The sequence below is a fragment of the Myodes glareolus genome, chromosome X (assembly GCF_982192425.1).
Source record: "Myodes glareolus chromosome X, mMyoGla1.1, whole genome shotgun sequence".
Classification (NCBI taxonomy): Eukaryota; Metazoa; Chordata; class Mammalia; order Rodentia; family Cricetidae; genus Myodes; species Myodes glareolus.
Genome location: NC_142053.1, coordinates 67522256 through 67539344, shown reverse-complemented (window position 1 = coordinate 67539344; position 17089 = coordinate 67522256). Strand labels below are relative to the sequence as shown.

General features: G+C 37.4%; 1 non-coding gene across 1 annotated transcript; it reads right to left on the bottom strand.

Moving 5' to 3' along the window:
- Positions 1-2929: 2929 nt before the first annotated feature.
- On the bottom strand, positions 2930-3036 carry LOC125389514 (U6 spliceosomal RNA). The gene has a single exon (XR_007228467.3). It is a non-coding gene; the product is annotated as a U6 spliceosomal RNA (small nuclear RNA).
- Positions 3037-17089: the final 14053 nt, after the last annotated feature.

The window sequence follows — 17089 nt, the reverse complement described above, 5'->3', positions numbered from 1 at the left end:
TATTGTAAAAGGTGAAGTTTCTCTGATTTCCCTCTCTGCTTCTCTGTCGTTTGTTTATTGAAGGGCTAATGATTTTTTTGAGTTGATCATGTAACCTACCATATCACTGGAGTTATTGTTCAGCTGTAGGAGTTCTTTGTTAGAGGTTTCGGGGGTCACTAATGCACACTATCATATCATCTGCAAATAACAAAAGTTTGACTTCTTCCTTTCCAATTTGAATCTCCTTTATCTCCTGATGTTTTCTTATTACAATTGCTAGAACTTCAAGAACTATGTTGAAGAGATATGGTGAGAGTGGGCATCCTTGTCTCGTTCCTGATTTTAGTGAGATGGCTTTGAGTTTCTCCCCATTTAATTTGATATTACCTGTTGGATTGCTATATATTGCTTTCATTATATTTAGGTATGATCCTTCTATCCCTAACCTCTCCAAAACCTTTATCATAAAGGGGTGTTCAATTTTGTAAAATGTTTTTTTCCGCATCTAATGAAATGATCATATTTTTTTTTCTTACAATTTATTTATATGATGTATTATATTGATAGATTTTCATATGTTGAACCATCCCTGCATCTCAGGGATGAAGCCCACTTGATCATAATGGATAATTTTTTAATGTGCTCTTGGATTCTGTTTGCCAGAATTTTAATGAGAATTTTTGCATTGGTGTTCATGAGTGATATTGGTCTGTAATTCTCTTTCTTAGTTGGGTCTTTGTCTGGTTTTGGAATTAGGGTGACTATAGCTTCATAAAAAGAGTTTGGCAATGACTCTTCTGATTCTATTAAGTGAAACACATTAAGAAGTATAGGTATCAGTTCTTCTTTGAAGCTCTTTTAAAATTTAGCATTAAAACCATCAGGTCCTGGGCTTTTCTTGGTTGGGAGATTTTTTATGATAGCTTCTATTTCCTCATGACTTATAGGTCTATTTAAATTGTTCACCTGGTCTTGATTTAATTTTGATAAATGGTACTTATCTAAAAACATGTCCATTTCTTTTACATTTTCCAACTTTGTGGCATATAACCTTTTGTAGTAAGACCTAATTAGTCTCTAAATTTCCTCCGTGTCTGTGGTTATGTCCTCCTTTTCATTTTTGATTTGTTAATTTGCGTGCTCACTCTCTGCCTTTTGATTTGTTTGGATAAAGGTTTGTCAATCTTGTTGAGTTTCTCAAAGAACCAACTCTTTGATTCATTGATTCTTTGGATTGTTTTCTGTGTTTCTATTTTGTTGATTTCAGCCCTCAGTTTGATTATTTCCAGTCTTCTACTCCTCCTGGGTGAATCTGCTTCTTTTTTTGTCCAGAGCTTTCAGCTGTGCTGTTAAGTCTCTAATGTGAGCTTTCTCCGTTTTTTTAATGTGGGCATTTAGAGCTATGAACTTTCCTCTTAGCACTGCTTTCATAGCATCCCATAGGTTTGGGTATGTTGTGTCTTTATTTTCATTGAATTCAAGGAAGACTTTAATATCTTTCTTTATTTCTTTCCTGACCCAGGGGTGGTTCAGTAGTTAACTGTTTAACTTTCATGAGTTTGTAAGCTTTCTGGGGTTAGAATTGTTTTAAATTCTAACTTTATTCCATGGTGATCTGATAAGACACAGGCATTTATTCATATATTTTGTATCTTTGGAAGTTTGCTTTATTACCAAATATGTGGTCAAATTTCAAGAAGGTTCCATGAGATGCTGAGAAGATGGCATATTCTTTCCTATTTGGGTGGAATGTTCTATAGATGTCTGTTAAGTCCATTTGATTCATTACCTCCATTAATTCTCTTATTTCTCTTTTAGGTTTCTATCTGATTGACCTGTCCATTGGTGAGAGAGGTGTTTTGAAGTCTCCTACTATTAATGTGTGTGGTTTGATATGTGCCTTGGGTTCTAGTAATGTGTCTTTTACATATGTGGGTGTTTTTATATTAGGGGCATAGGTATTTAGGATTGAGACTTCCTCCTGATGAATTGTTCCTGTTATGAGTATGAAATGTCCATCTCCTTCTCTTCTGATTGATTTTAGTTTGAAGTAAATTTTGTTAGAAATTAGTATGGTCACACGTACTTGTTTCTTAGGTCCATGTAAGAGTCTGCACTTTCCAATGGATACCCACACCCAGTTCAGGCTGCGCGTTTTCCCGAACTCAAGCCCACGAGAATGGACGATTGTCCTGAGGGTTGGAAAAGAGACACACACAAAGAAACCTTTGCTCATTTACCAGAGTAAATGGCAACTTTATTAAACTCAAGTTGGGTATATATACCAGTGGGCTAGAGGGATCGAGAATGCAAGGCCTCCTCCCAACCAGGAGCAGGAAGAGAAGATTAAAGCTTCCCGGCGCCTCGGGCAGTGTCAGCTAGTAGAGGCAGGCTATGGGCCCACTGCTAAGACCTTGAATACAAGTGGAATCACCATAACAAAGAGAACCAGGTTCTTGTTAAGTTATCCCCTCAAGCCAGAGCTAGTGCAGAGTCTCCAGGGAGCCGGAGGTCACACGGCCCTGCGAAACGCCAGGAGAAGGGAAAAACCTTGGTAGCTACAGTCCATTTGCTTGATAAACCTTTTCCCAACCCTTTACTCTGGGTAGATGCTTGTCTTTGTGGTTGATGTGTGTTTCTTGTAAACAGCAGAATGCTTGACTCTGTTTTCGTATCCAATCTCTTAGCCTGTGCCTTTTTATAGGTGAGTTGAGTCCATTGATATTAAGTGATATTAATGACCAGTGGTTGTTAACTCTGGTTATTTATTTATTTATTTTTTTTGTTAGTAGAGTTTGTGTGATTCCCTTCTTTGAGTTGTGCTGATGAAGGGTCTCTAGATGTTTGAGTTATTCTGAGCATTGTTGGATTCCTTGAGTTGTGATTTACCTTCTATTACTTTCTGTAAGGTTGGATTTGTGGATATGTATTGTTTAAATTTGTTTTTAAAAATATGGAATGCTTCACGAATTTGTGTGTTATCCTTGCGCAGGGGCCATGCAAATCTTCTCTGTATCGTTCCAATTTTAGTATATGTGCTGCCAAATCGAGCGCTGTACTTTGTCTCTTTAAAAACTATTTTTTCTAAAAAAACAGTTTACTTCTTTTTCAATTCTCTATACTCCTATTCTTCTCTCTCCTGAGCCTATGTCCATTTATGTAACGTTGTGACCCATGTAAATTTATTTTATGTCCAAATCTGTCCTTATTGCATTATCTGTAATTCTTTACTGTTTTGAAGAGCTTTTCAAATGGCAATCAGAAAGGTTGTAGCTGCTCTGGATGCTGGCTCCACCTCTCTCCACTTTTCAAATTGTGGGCATACTGCCAAGTCTTGTAGGAGCCACACTCAGCCCTTTAACTCTGTCTGAGAATTATCGTGCAGCGCATAAACCCTTTTATCTGATTATTAGCTAAATCTGCAATGCAGCACACTGTGAGGCCTTGAAATATCTCTGTGTATGTCAGCAGGAATCCACCATGCTCTCCTGCTTGTACACACTTAGGAGACCTGATCTCACCATCTGTCTTAGTGTGGAGCGCTGAACCATAGGCATGGTCTCATCTACTTTCCTTCCAAACCTGAGTGATCGTGCAAACACCCGAGCCCACAAAAATGTCATTCAAGTGCTCCATAGCCAGATTTTGCACTGGTAGCATGGCCCAGGAAGCCGTGTTTTAAAACCATGCTGCTCTTCTTCCCTGTTGTGGCTGAACCAGGAAATCCTCTCCCAAAGGAGTCATGCCTTTGCCTGCCTCTATCAAACAGAGACCACAAAAGAAAATGCCACTATCAAAACATGCTTAACTCTGTTCTTTTGTCCTTTTTAAGCTTTCTCAGTTTTAAATGGATTTCCATTATGTTGGTGCACCAACCTGTTGGTTGCCAATCTGTACAAGGAGGGTTTGCTTGCTTGTCCTGGCCATCCAGAACTGAAATAACCACATAGAAACTATATTAATTAAAACACTGCTTGGATCTTTAGCTCTAGCTTCTTATTGGCTAACTTTTATATTAATTTAACCCATTTCTATTAATCTTTATAATGTTACAAGGCAGTGGCTTACCAGCAAATATTCAGCATGGCTGTCTCTGGTGCCTCCATGGCATCTCTCCAACTCTGACCTTCTTTTTCCCAGCATTCAGCTTAGTTTTACCTGCCTACCTAAGTTCAATACCTTTATTCATTAATGACAATCACAGCACACAGAAGAGACTAGCACATCACTTTGTTTCATTTACCATTCTAAAATCCAATTTTATGTGTTTGACCAGATTAGTGTAGTGATTTTATTTGCTAATACCATATCTCACAATAACTTCACACTTATTTGCTTCTACCTTGTGATGGTACAAGACAGTAGTAGATTTCTTTATTTCTTGCCTTCCAGAATCTCACTTCTTACATCTCAGAATACCATAATGAATATTCAATGTTGGTTGCATCCAACTTTTATTATCTCCATATTGAGAATCTTTTCAAGAGTAATAGAAACAGACATCTGCCTAGAGGAGAACATAATAACACTAGTTCCCCAAAACACTGTAATTCAGGTCTACATTTCAAACATTTACTCTTATTCCTATTGCTCTTATATCTGTAGCTCTTGTCCTTTATTGAAGAAATCTCCTGTTTCAGTAGACGAAGATCATCTACAACACAAGTCCTAAACCAAAGACACAAGGAACATATTGGAGATTGGAACAGTCAGATAACCAAAACATCTGCTGCCACATCATGTATCACTTCACATATATATTTTCCCATATATGAAAATGGAGTATAGCCATGAACTCTTATCATTATTGTCACCTAAAAAAACCTGTAAAATGACAAATATAGGTAACATGTTAAAACCTATGGGTAAGGTCTCACAAGACTCTGCCCTCTAGATCAGTGGTAGTCAACCTTCCTAATGCTGTGATCATTTTATATAGTTCCTCATGTTATGGTGATCCTAACCATAAAATTATTTTCTTGCTACTTTACAACTGTAATTTTTCTACTGTTAATTTCTGTTATGTAAATTTATGTTATGAAACTTTGTGATCCACTGGTTGAGAACTGTTCTAAGAACAAAAGGCAATTAATGGTTATTAAGAGAGGACTAATCAGTCTTTCTCAGGAATTAGCACCCTGATAGTTTTTAAAATCTCAAATGATTATCCATAAAAAATATAAATGAACAACACTAAATGAATTCACCAGGTTTGTTTTATATGCATATAATACAATAATTAAAGAAGAGGTGAAGAATTTATTGGTGGAACAGGGGATTTGGAAGTGGGAGAATATAGGGTGGAAATGAAGCACGTACATTACTCATATATGACATTCAAGAAATAATAATAACAAAGAAAAACTCTTTGAAAATGGAAGAATGGATTTATAGGAATATGGGAAATATCTGAAAAAGTGAATGACTTGCAAGGCATGTGCTTACATTTGTAATGCAGGACTCACATTATATTTACTTTAAAGAGTTAGATGAAAACTAAATATAATAAGTAAAGTTCAGATGTGGTGTCTCATACCTTTAATCTCAGCACTTAGTTGACAGAGGCAGGTAGATCTCTGTGAGTTCAAGGCCAATCAAACCTACAAAGTGAGTTCCAGAACAGCCAGGAGTATATAGAGAAATCCTGTCTCAAAAAATAACTAAAATAAAATACTAAATGAATGGTAAATAAAGTGATAATTGATCAGACACAATTATGTTTGCTCCTTATCACGAAATAAAAGAAAAAAATTCAAATTGCAGTTTACCATGGATGAAATATTTGATTCTAGATCCTGTGCCACTTAACCCAGACATATTCATAAATGTCTGTCATCTCAGCACTTTAGAGGTGGAATTATGAGGATCAGAAGTTTAGTGTAATCTTTAGTTAAAGAGTTAGTTCAAAGTCATCTGGGAAGATGAGAAAGAGAGACAAAAGACACAAAGAGACATTGAGAAACAGAGATTAAGAGATACAGAAATATATTTCCCCTAGTATAGTTTGAAAGGAAATGCCCCAATGGGACTGGCACTAGAGTAGTCTTATTGGAGGAAGTGTGTCACTGTGGAAGTGGAATTTGAGGACTCATATATATTGAAGTTACAACCCCATGACACAGACTACTTCCTGTTGTTTGAAAAATGTAGAATTTTCAGCCACTTCTCCAGCACCACGTATGCATTTATGTTGCCATGTGCCACCATGGTGACAATGGATGGAACGTCTGAACTGTACACAAACCACCACAATTCAATGTTTTTTCTTTATCAGAGTTGCCATGGTTATAGTGTCTGTTCACAGCAATAGATACCCTAACTCAGATACCTCTTATTATCAGTTTTGGCCAGTGTATGATGTCTGTTTCAATTTTTCCCTAATGGAAAAGTTATTACAATATTTTTAAATATCAGTTTAGTATTGTGTGTAAGGAGATATTTTACATCAATGTTTAAGTAATTTTTGAAAATATTGGATTTGGTTATTAAACATCACTTGTTCTGGTCATTTTATGCCTAGTTGACAAAAACTAGAGTCATTCAGGAACAGGAATCCTCAAATGAGCAACTGTATCCATAAAATTGTTCTGCTGGCAAAACTGTAATAAATTATCTTAAATACAGATTAATGTGAGGGCATCAAGACCACTGTGGGTGTAACAAACAGTAGACTGGGAATCCTGGGTGCTATAAGACAACAGGATGAGAAAGTCATGAAGTAGCTAGCAAGCCAGGAATCTGCATCAGTTTCTGCCTCCAGATTCCTGTTTTGAGTTCCTGTGTTGACTTCTTTCAGAGGTGGCTTTTATTTAAAATAGATTCAAAGGCAAATTAAAATAAAGCTTCCCCTCTCCATGCTGGTTTTGGTAATGGTGTCTTATTGCAACAATTACAAGACTAAGACAAATAGTAGATTCTTTGTTTTTCGTATTTAGTGATTTATGTTTTTCCACTACTAGTGATTATTTTTAATATCAAGAAATTGCCTTTTTCTCCAGATTGATTAATGTGTCTATTTTAGTTAAAATGACAAGAAAAATGGAGGGAGGGCAAACTGTGAGCAGGATGTATTGTATGTGAGAAGAAACAAAAAATGACAAGAAATAAATGCAAGATATCTTTATGATAATAAGCATAACTGGAGAATCTTTTTTCACATTATTATATTGCAAAACTAATGCTTTCATAAAACTTTTCAAAATAAATCATAACATGAGCTCTTAATAGATGATTTATATTCTAAATTACACTTTTAACTTATAGGTATTGAAATAATTTTCTAGGATCAAGTCAAATAACCCTGCTTCTAAATACACACACACACACACACACACACACACACACACACACACACACACATATATATATATATGGAGAGAGAGAGAGAGAGAGAGAGAGAGAGAGAGAGAGGGAGAGAGAGAGAATTATTTTTATTTATACCACATAACATAATCAAAAAATGTAAACTCTGGTCATAAAAAAGGAATCATTATGAAAATGACAGATATTATGGCTTGTAATTGGTACTGTAACTACTGAGACTTAAAAACACAGGGGTTCCTTGCAATTTTGAAGTGTAGAGAATTAACTTAGAAAACAATTTTCTTGGAATGAATATCTCTTATTGATAGTAGTAAAGATATTTCTTACATGATATTTTAATAAAACAATCCCCTGGGCTTCTGTTGAGTTTGAAAAGCCTGGCATCAGTGATACATGTGGTCTAACATCTTGTATTTCTAGTTTAGTTACTTTTGAAAGCCCTTGGAAATATCCTTTTGATCTTTAGTATCAGGAAAGTCTTAAAGACTGGCAGGGTAGAAAAGAAACTCAATATTGCTCTATAAACTTCAATTAGGAAGCTTGAAAACATTGTCTGCATTGTTTTAATCAGATAGTCTAGTCTGTCTTTGTTATATGTCAAACAATTCACTACTGTAAATATAAGGAAGTGGTAATGAATAGTACCAATCTTAAAAAGTCATTATGGATTGAAACTCTATATCCTTAAAAGAGTGTGAGCCCGCATAATTTTTAACCAGAAACAATTTTAAATGGGAGATAAAGTATTGGCCTTTAAAACCAGCAGGAAAATTAGAACCTAATCTATTTTGAGTTCCAGCTCCCTGCTTATAAATTTTGTTAGCAACTTGTGAAATAAAAGAGTAGCAATGACCTATATTTTTATCAAGTACATTTCAAAGTAACAACGAGTTTGTGCATACATACAATTTGATGAATTATTTCCTGGAGAATAAAATATGTGCTATATTCTAAACAAATATTTAGATGTAATTATGAAATGGTATATTGTTTTCCACAAAGTAGTAGGACCAGTTCACAGAGACTTTAAGGCTGCTAATCACTCTCTCTTTTTCTCTCAATCTCTCCTTTCATCAATCTCTCCCCTCTCAAAAAATCGTTATAGCAAAACGCATCGCCATTAGAACAAGTTATAATTTCAGAATTTATAGCTAGTATTCTTATTCTGTTTCTTGGTGAAATAAGAAAATTCAGTTCATGCCTCAGTTCCACAATGCACTGTCCTCAATTCCTCTGTTCATCCCTACAATCGTCTCTGACATGAATATGAATGCCAATGAGTGACCCAAACTGATAACCGAGATGGTTAAATAAATTTCAAACAACTAAGTTCAAGTTAAGTACTAACATAACTTATAAACTCTTTCTATTGTGTATTATGTGGATTATTCTTATTATGACTTTGACTTAAAATCTTAGAGTTCCCAAGATTCTGTGTTACATCTTCAATCTTAATTTTTTCCAAAACTTACCTATGAATATAGCTCCAAAAACACAATTGCTATAGGTTTCAAATATTCATATACAATTTTGTAATATACCAATGAATCATACTTTTCGAATTTCCATTTTTAAGCATATCCTCTAACGGGATAACGGGATTGTATTTGGAAATACAGTAAATTGGCAGGTAATTAAGTTTTTTTTTCATTTTTTTCTTTATTAAAAATTTCTACCTCCTTCCCGCCTCCCTTTTCCCACCCCCTCCCCCCTCCCCCTCGCTCTCTAGTCCTAAGAGCAGGCAGGGTTCCCTGCTCCGTGGGAAGTCCAAGGTCCTCCAACCTCCATCCAGGTCTATAAAGGTGAACATCCAAACAAACCAGGCTCCCACAAAGTCAGTCCATGCAGTAGAGTCAAAACCCAGTGCATTTGTCCTTGGCTTCTCAGTCAGCCTTCATTGCCAGCCACATTCAGAGTGACCAGTTTGATCACATGCTCCAACAATCCCAGTCCAGCTAGCCTTGGTGAGCTCTCATTAGATCAGTCCCAACATATCAATGGGTAGATGCACACCGAGCGGTCCTGACTTCCTTGCTCATGTTTTCCCTTCTTCTGCTCCTCATTTGGACCTTGGGAGCTCAGTCTTGTGCTCCATTGTGGGTCTCTATCTCTATCTCCTTCCATCGCCAGATGAAGGTTCTATGGTGATATGCAAGATATTAATCAGTGTGGCTATGGGGCAAGGCCAGTTCAGGCACCATATTCTCTGCTGCCCAGGGAACAATCTGGGAACCTCTCCTTGGGCCTGGGAAACTCTCCTTGGACCTGGGAACCCCTCTGGAGACAAGTCTCCTGCAAAACCTAAAATGGCTCCCCTAATTAAGATGCTTACTTCCCTACTCCCATATCCACCCTTCCTCCATCCCACCCATGCCATTCCCCCAGGCTCTCTCGAATCCACCCTTTCTCCCTTCTATCTACCCATCTCCCTTTACATCCACCCCCCACACACCCGTGCACCCAACTTTTGCCTGGCAATCTTGTCTACTTCTAATATCCAAGATAACTTTATGATTTTCTTTGGGTTCGCCTTCTTATTTAGCTTCTCTAGGATCACGAATTATAGGCTCAATGTCCTTTAATTCTGGTTAGAATCCACTTATGAGTGAGTACATACCATATTCATTTTTTGAGTGTGGGTTACCTCACTCAGTAATTAAGTATTTATGAGACTAAAAGTAGAGACGACACTAAATAATATCAAGAGAAATGAAGAGAATGGACCCTGAGCTTACGAGGCTTCACCAAGGAAGATGAACTCTTTTAGAAACTATGCTAGAATCCATTTGTGGTATATTCTGTTAAAATAAAAAGACATTGATTAATCAATAAAAAATCTAGCTACATTCTGTCTTTTCCTGAGAATGTGAATGAGAATGAATACAAGACTAATGGTCTAATTTTTTTTTTGCACAATTTCAAGGCAAGGAAGTATTTAAGATGTTCAGATTTATTGCATACTACTCTGATCCACTAAGGAGAAAGTTAGAATAAAAAAGAAGAAAAATAGAAAAAAAATGTGAACTTTGGAGAGAAAATTGTGCTAGCAAGTTTAAAAATTTGAGAGATGAAACTCCAGACAATAAAGTTTCTATACTTGTTAAAGAGATTAGAAACATTGAAGAGAGAGCTAGCACTAAGCATTGAAGCAGCAGCAAGGGTACCCTGAAAGCAATGACCTACTTATTTAAGGCTCCATCATTTGGAAATGAAAATGTGCATGGAAAACATAGTCTAAACTGAAAATACAGCTGAAATATGTCTCTCTTCCTTGAAAGCAAGAAGTGTTTCCCCAGGGTCACCACACAGAAGGTGTTACTATTGTGCTTCAGGAATTTCAGTCACCATCTTGAATTGAAACCAAGTTTGGCTATTTCTTCCCTGTGGTTTTGCAGGTATGAAAAATTTTGGATTGAATAAGTCAAGGATTCTTGACCCACAGAAAGTTTCTGAGACCAGGCAATGTGTTCCAGACTATGCATCCCTGCAAGGAGCCTGTGAGAGGTTACAGAATGACACAGTGAATGAAAAGCATGAGGAAGAATGGAGACCGCATTATGTGAGAAATACCAGAACCATGGGATTTCACTGAGGAAAGTTGAATGAATGAAATGGACCTAACACAAGAGAGATACTATGTGGGATACAGGCAGTGGAGCTCTAGGGTTAAAGCAACCTCAGCTTTTTTAGGTCCAGATGATTCTTTTAAGAGTTCCCAATGAAGAAGAACATGGAGCTTAAGATTTTGCTGTTCTCCCTACTGGGTGTCAATCTTGCTTTGATATTATTCTTCACCATTTTTCCTTTCTTTCCATATAGACTCTATATCACTCTCCATTGAAAATATCAAACTTTATTTTTTTCTTATGACTGGTGTTCACCATTGAGAGGCTACATAAGTATCTGAAGAAATTTGTACTTATACAGTTTGAATAGTACTGAAACTATTAAAGACTGTAGACATTTGAAACTAGGCTGAACACACTTTGCATTATGAGAAGACCGTGAACATATGGGTAAAAGAGAGGATGTGTTATGGTTAATTTAGGTGGATAACATGATAGGACGATAATCACCATAGAAACGAACCTCTAAGCATATCTGTGAGGAATTTTCAAAATTTAGTATAATTAAGGTGGACAAACCCATAGCTACTTTTTTGGCACAATATCATGGGCAGAGTAACTAGACTAAATAAAAAGAAGAAAGGAAATTAACATAATCATGTGAGCAGTTTCCTTAAGCCTCATCTGACATGCCTCCCCTCACACTGCAAGCTCTTAAAATGCTTTTGTCAAGTGTTGTATCAGAAAAAAAAATACAAAGAATATAATAGACTTCTATGTCTTGTTTCACATACTCTACACGTTTCAGATTTTTTCGATTCAGTGTAATGTTAGCTAATGGGTGACTTCATAGTTTTGTATTTTTCTATTCCTTCTACAACTAAAATTTGTTGAATGATTTTTTTTGTTGTTCTTTATTCAAGTATCCAAAAACACTCTTTCCACTTCCTCCCCTCCTCCCAATACACTCCCGCTCCCCCCACTCCCTCTCCTCCTCCCTCACCATTGCCAAGAGCACTCAGGGTTTCCTGTCCTGTGGGGAATCCAAGTTCCTACCCCCTCCCTCCGGGTCCAGGAAGGTGAGCATTCAAACAGGCCAGGATCCCAAAAAGCCAGTCCATGCAGACGAAACAAGACCCAGTGCCATTGTCAATGGCTTCTCAGTCTTCATTTGGACCTCGGGGGCTCAGTCAGCACCCATGTCAGCCACATTCAGAGAATCCGGTTTGATCAAATGCTCGTTCAGTCCCAGTATAGCTGGCCTTGGTGAGCTCTCATTCAATAAGTCCCTTGTATCAGTGGGTGAACACATCCTTCGCGGTCCTGACTTCCAGTGCTCCAATGTGGGTCTCTGTCTCTATCTCCATCCATCATCAGATGAAGGCCCCCTCTGATTTTGCTTCCCTTGCTCACGATCTCCCTCCCTCTGCTTCTCATTTGGACCTAGGGAGTTAAGTCCAGTGTTCCAAATTGTGTCTCTGTCTCTATCTCCATCTCTATCCATCGCCATAGGAAGGTTCTGTGGTGACAAGCAAAATATTCGTCAGTATGGTTATGGGCCAAGGCCAGTTCAGGCACCCTCTCCTCTGCTGCCCAGGGAACAATCTGGGGACTTCTCCTTGGGCCTGGGAACCCCTCCAGAATCAAGTCTCTTACAAACCCTAAAATGGCTCCCTTAGTTGAGATATAAACTTCCCTGCTCCCAGAACAATCCTTCCTCCCTCCTCCCCTCCCAAACACCCAAGCCATCCCCAATCCTCCCCCACTTCCCTCTCTCTAACCATCTTCCCCTGCTTCCACCCCCCCACCCCCCATGCACCTGAGTTTGCATGGCAATCTTGCCTAGTTCTACTATGCAGGAGGATAACTATATGATTTTCTTCAGGTTCACCTTCTTATTTAGCTTCTCTAGGATCACAAATTATAGACTCACAGACCTTTAACTATGGCTAGAATCCACTTATGAGTGAGTACATATCATATTCCTCTTTTTGGGTCTGGGTTACCTCACTCAGTAAAGCATTTCTATTTCCATCCATTTGCATACAAAATTCAAGATGTCATTGTTTTTTACCGCTGAGTAGAACTCTAATGTGTATATGTTTCAAACCTTTTTTAACTATTCTTCTATTGAGGGGCACCTAGGTTGTTTCCATGTTCTGGCTATTACAAATAGTGCAGCTATGAACATAGTTGAACAAATATTATTGTAGTATAATAGGGCATCTCTTGGGTATATTCCCAAGAGTCTAATTGCTGGGTCCTGAGGGAGGTTGACTCCCAGTTTCCTGAGAAACTGCCACACTGATTTCCACAGCGGCTGTACAAGATTGCATTCCCACCAACAATGGATGAGTGTTCCCCTCACTCCACATCCTCACCAGCATAGGCTATCATTGGTGTTTTTGAGTTTAGCTATAATGACAGGTGTAAGATGGTATCTCAAAGTGGTTTTGATTTGCATTTCCCTGATCGCTAAGGAGGTTGAGCATGTCCTTAAGTGTCTTCTGGCCATTCGAAGTTCATATCTTTGGAATTCTCTGTTCAGTTCAGTACCCCATCTTTTAATTGGGTTAATTAGAGATTTAGTGTCTTGTTTCTTGAATTCTTTGTATATTTTGGAGATCAGACCTTTGTCTGATGAGGGGTTGGTGAAAATCGTCTCCCAGTCCGAAAGTAGCCTTTTTGTCTTACTGACAGTGTCCTTTGCTTTACAGAAGCTTCTCAGTTTCAGCAGGTCCCATTTATACATTGTTTCTCTTATTGTCTGTGCTACTGGGGTTCTACTTAGGGAATGGCCTCCTGTGCCTATGTCTTGTAGACTACTTCCCACTTTCTCTTCTATCAGGTTCAAAGTGCACAGTGTAATGTTGAGGTCTTTAATGCATCTGGACTTGAGTTTTGTGCATGGTGATACATATGGATCTAGATTCATTCTTCTACAGGTTGACATCCAGTTATGCCAGCACCATTTGTTAAAGATGCTTTCCTTCTTCCATTGTATACCTTTAGATCCCTTGTCAAAAATTAGGTGTTCATAGGTTTGTGGGTTAATATCCGGGTCTTCTATTCAATTCCATAGGTCGACTTCTCTGTTGTTATGCCAATACCAAGCTGTTTTCAATACTGTTGCTCTGTAATAGAGTTTGAAGTCAGGGATGATAATGCCTCCAGAAGTTCCTTTATTGTATAAGATTGTTTTGGCTATCCTGGGTTTTTTGTTTTGCCATATAAACTTGATTATTGTTCTCTCAAGGTCTGTGAAGAAGTTTGATGGTATTTTGATGGGGATTGCATTGAATCTATAGATTGCTTTTGGTAGAATTGCCATTTTTACTATGTTGATTCTCCCAATCCAAGAGCAGGGGATGTCTTTACATTTTCTTGTATCCTCCTCAATTTCTTTCTTCAAAGACTTAAATTTCTTGTCAAATAGATCTTTCACTTCCTTGGTTAGAGTAACCCCAAGATATTTTATGCTATTTGTGGCTATCGTGAAAGGTAATGTTTCTCTGATTTCCCTCTTTGCTTCTTTATCATTTGTGTATAGGAGGGCAACCGATTTTTTGGAGTTGATCTTGTATCCTGCCACATTACTAAAGGTGTTTATCAGCTGTAGGAGTTCTTCGGTAGAGTTTTTAGGCTCGCTTATGTCCACTATCATATCGTCAGCAAATAACGAAAGTTTAACTTCATCCTTTATAATTCGAATCCCCTTGATCCTCTTATGTTGTCTTATTGCTATTGCTAGAACTTCAAGCACTGTATTGAAGAGGTATGGAGAGAGTGGACAGCCTTATCGTGTTCCTGATTTTAGTGGAAAGGCTTTGAGTTTCTCTCCATTCAATTTGATGTTAGCTGTCGGCTTGTTGTATATTACTTTTATTATATTTAGGTTTGATCCTTGTATCCCCAGTCTCTACAACACCTTGATCATAAATGGGTGTTGAATCTTGTCAAATGCTTTTTCAGCATTCAATGAGATGATCATATGGCTTTTTTTCTTTCAGTTTATTTATATCATGGATTACATTGATAGATTTGTATATGTTGAACAAGCCCTGCATCTCTGGGATGAAACTTACTTGATCATAATGGATAATTTTTCTAATGTGTTCTTGAATTCGGTTTTCCAGTATTTTATTGAGAATTTTCACGTCGATGTTCATGAATGAGATTGGCCTGTAATTCTCTTTCTTGGTTGTGTCTTTGTGTGGTTTTGGTATCAGGGTAACTGTAGCTTCATAAAAGGAGTTTGGCAATGACTCTTCTGTTTCTATATTGTGGAATACATTAAGGAGTATAGGTATTAGCTCTTCCTGGAAGTTCTGGTAAAATTCTGCTTTGAAACCATCTGGTCCTGAGCTTTTTTTGTAGGAAGATTTTTGATAACAGTTTCTAATTCTTCACAACTAACAGGTCTATTTAGATTGTTCACCTGTTCTTGGTTCAACTTTGGTATATGGTACTTATCTAAAAAGATGTCCATTTCTTTTACATTTTCCAGCATTGTGGCATATCTAATGATTCTCTGAATTTCCTCTGTGTCTGTGGTTATGTCCCCCATTTCATTTCTGATCTTATTAATTTGCATGTTCTCTCTCTGCCGTTTGATTAGTTTGGGTAGGGATTTGTCGATCTTGTTGATTTTCTCCAAAAAACAGCTTTTTATTTCATTGATTCTTTGGATTGTTTTCTGTGTTTCTATTTTGTTGATTTCAGCCCTCAGTTTGATTATTTCCAGTCGTCTACTCCTCCTGGGTGAATCAGCTTCTTTTTTTTATATAGCTTTCAAGTGTACTGTTAAGTCTCCAATGTGTGCTTTCTCCGTTTTCTTTAAGTGGGCACTTAGTGCTATGAACTTTCCTCTTAGCACTGCTTTCATAGTGTCCCATACGTTTGAGTATGTTGTGTCTTTATTTTCATTAAATTCAAGGAAGACTTTAATTTCTTTCTTTATTTCTTCCTCCACCCAGGGGTGATTTAATAATTGACAGTTCAACTTCCATGAGTTTGATGGCTTCCTGGGGGTAGCATTGTTGTTGAATACTAACTTTAATCAATGGTGGTCTGACAAGACACAGGTGGTTACTAATATTTTTTTGTATCTGTGGAAGTTGGCTTTGTTACCCAGTATGTGGTCAATTTTTGAGAAGGTTCCATGAGCTGCAGAGAAGAAGGTATATTCTTTCCTATTTGGGTGGAATGTTCTGTAGATATCTGTTAAGTCCATTTGTTTCAATACCTCCAATAATTCTCTTATTTCTCTGTTGGGTGTCTGTCTGATTGATCTGTCTATTGGTGAGAGAGGTCTGTTCATGTCTCCTACTATTAGTGTGTGTGGTTTGATGACTGCCTTGAGTTCTAGAAGAGTTTCTTTTACATAAGTGGGTGCCTTTATATTAGGGGCATAAATATTCAGGATTGAGACTTCCTCCTGATGAATTGTTCCTGTTTGAGTATGAAATGTCCATCTCTATCTCTTCTGATAGATTTTAGTTTGAAATCAACTTTGTTAGATATTAGAATGGCCACACCTGCTTGTTTCTTAGGTCTATTTGCTTGGAAAACCTTTTCCCAGCCCTTTACTCTGAGTAGATGTCTGTCTTTGTGGTTGTGGTGTGTTTCTTGTGAACAGCAGAATGCTGGATCCTGTTTTCGTATCCAATCTCTAAGTCTGTGCCTTTTTATAGGTGAGTTGAGTCCATTGATATTAAGTGATATTAATGACCAGTGGTTGTTGACTCCGGTCATTTTTGTGGGTATTAGAGTGTATGTGTTTTCCTTCTTTGTGTTGTGCTTGTGAAGGGTCGCTAGATGTCTGAGTTATTGTAGGCAGTGTTGGGAATGTTGGATTCCTTGGGTTGTGATTTTCCTTCTAATACATTCTGTAAGGCTGGATTTGTAGCTACATATTGCTTAATTTTTTTTTTATCCTGGAACATTTTGTTTTCTCCGTTGATAGTGAACGATAGCTTGTCTGGGTATAGTAGTCTGGGCTTGCATCCATGGTCTCTTAGATTCTGCAGTAACTCTATCCAGGACCTTCTGGCTTTCATGGTTTCCATAGAGAAGTCTGGTGTAAGTCTGATAGGTTTACCTTTATAAGTTACTTGATTATTATCCTTTGCAGCTCTTAATTTTCTCTCTTTAATCTGACTGTTTTGTGTTTTGATTATTATATGGCAAGGTGATGTTTTTTTTTTTTTTTGATCCAG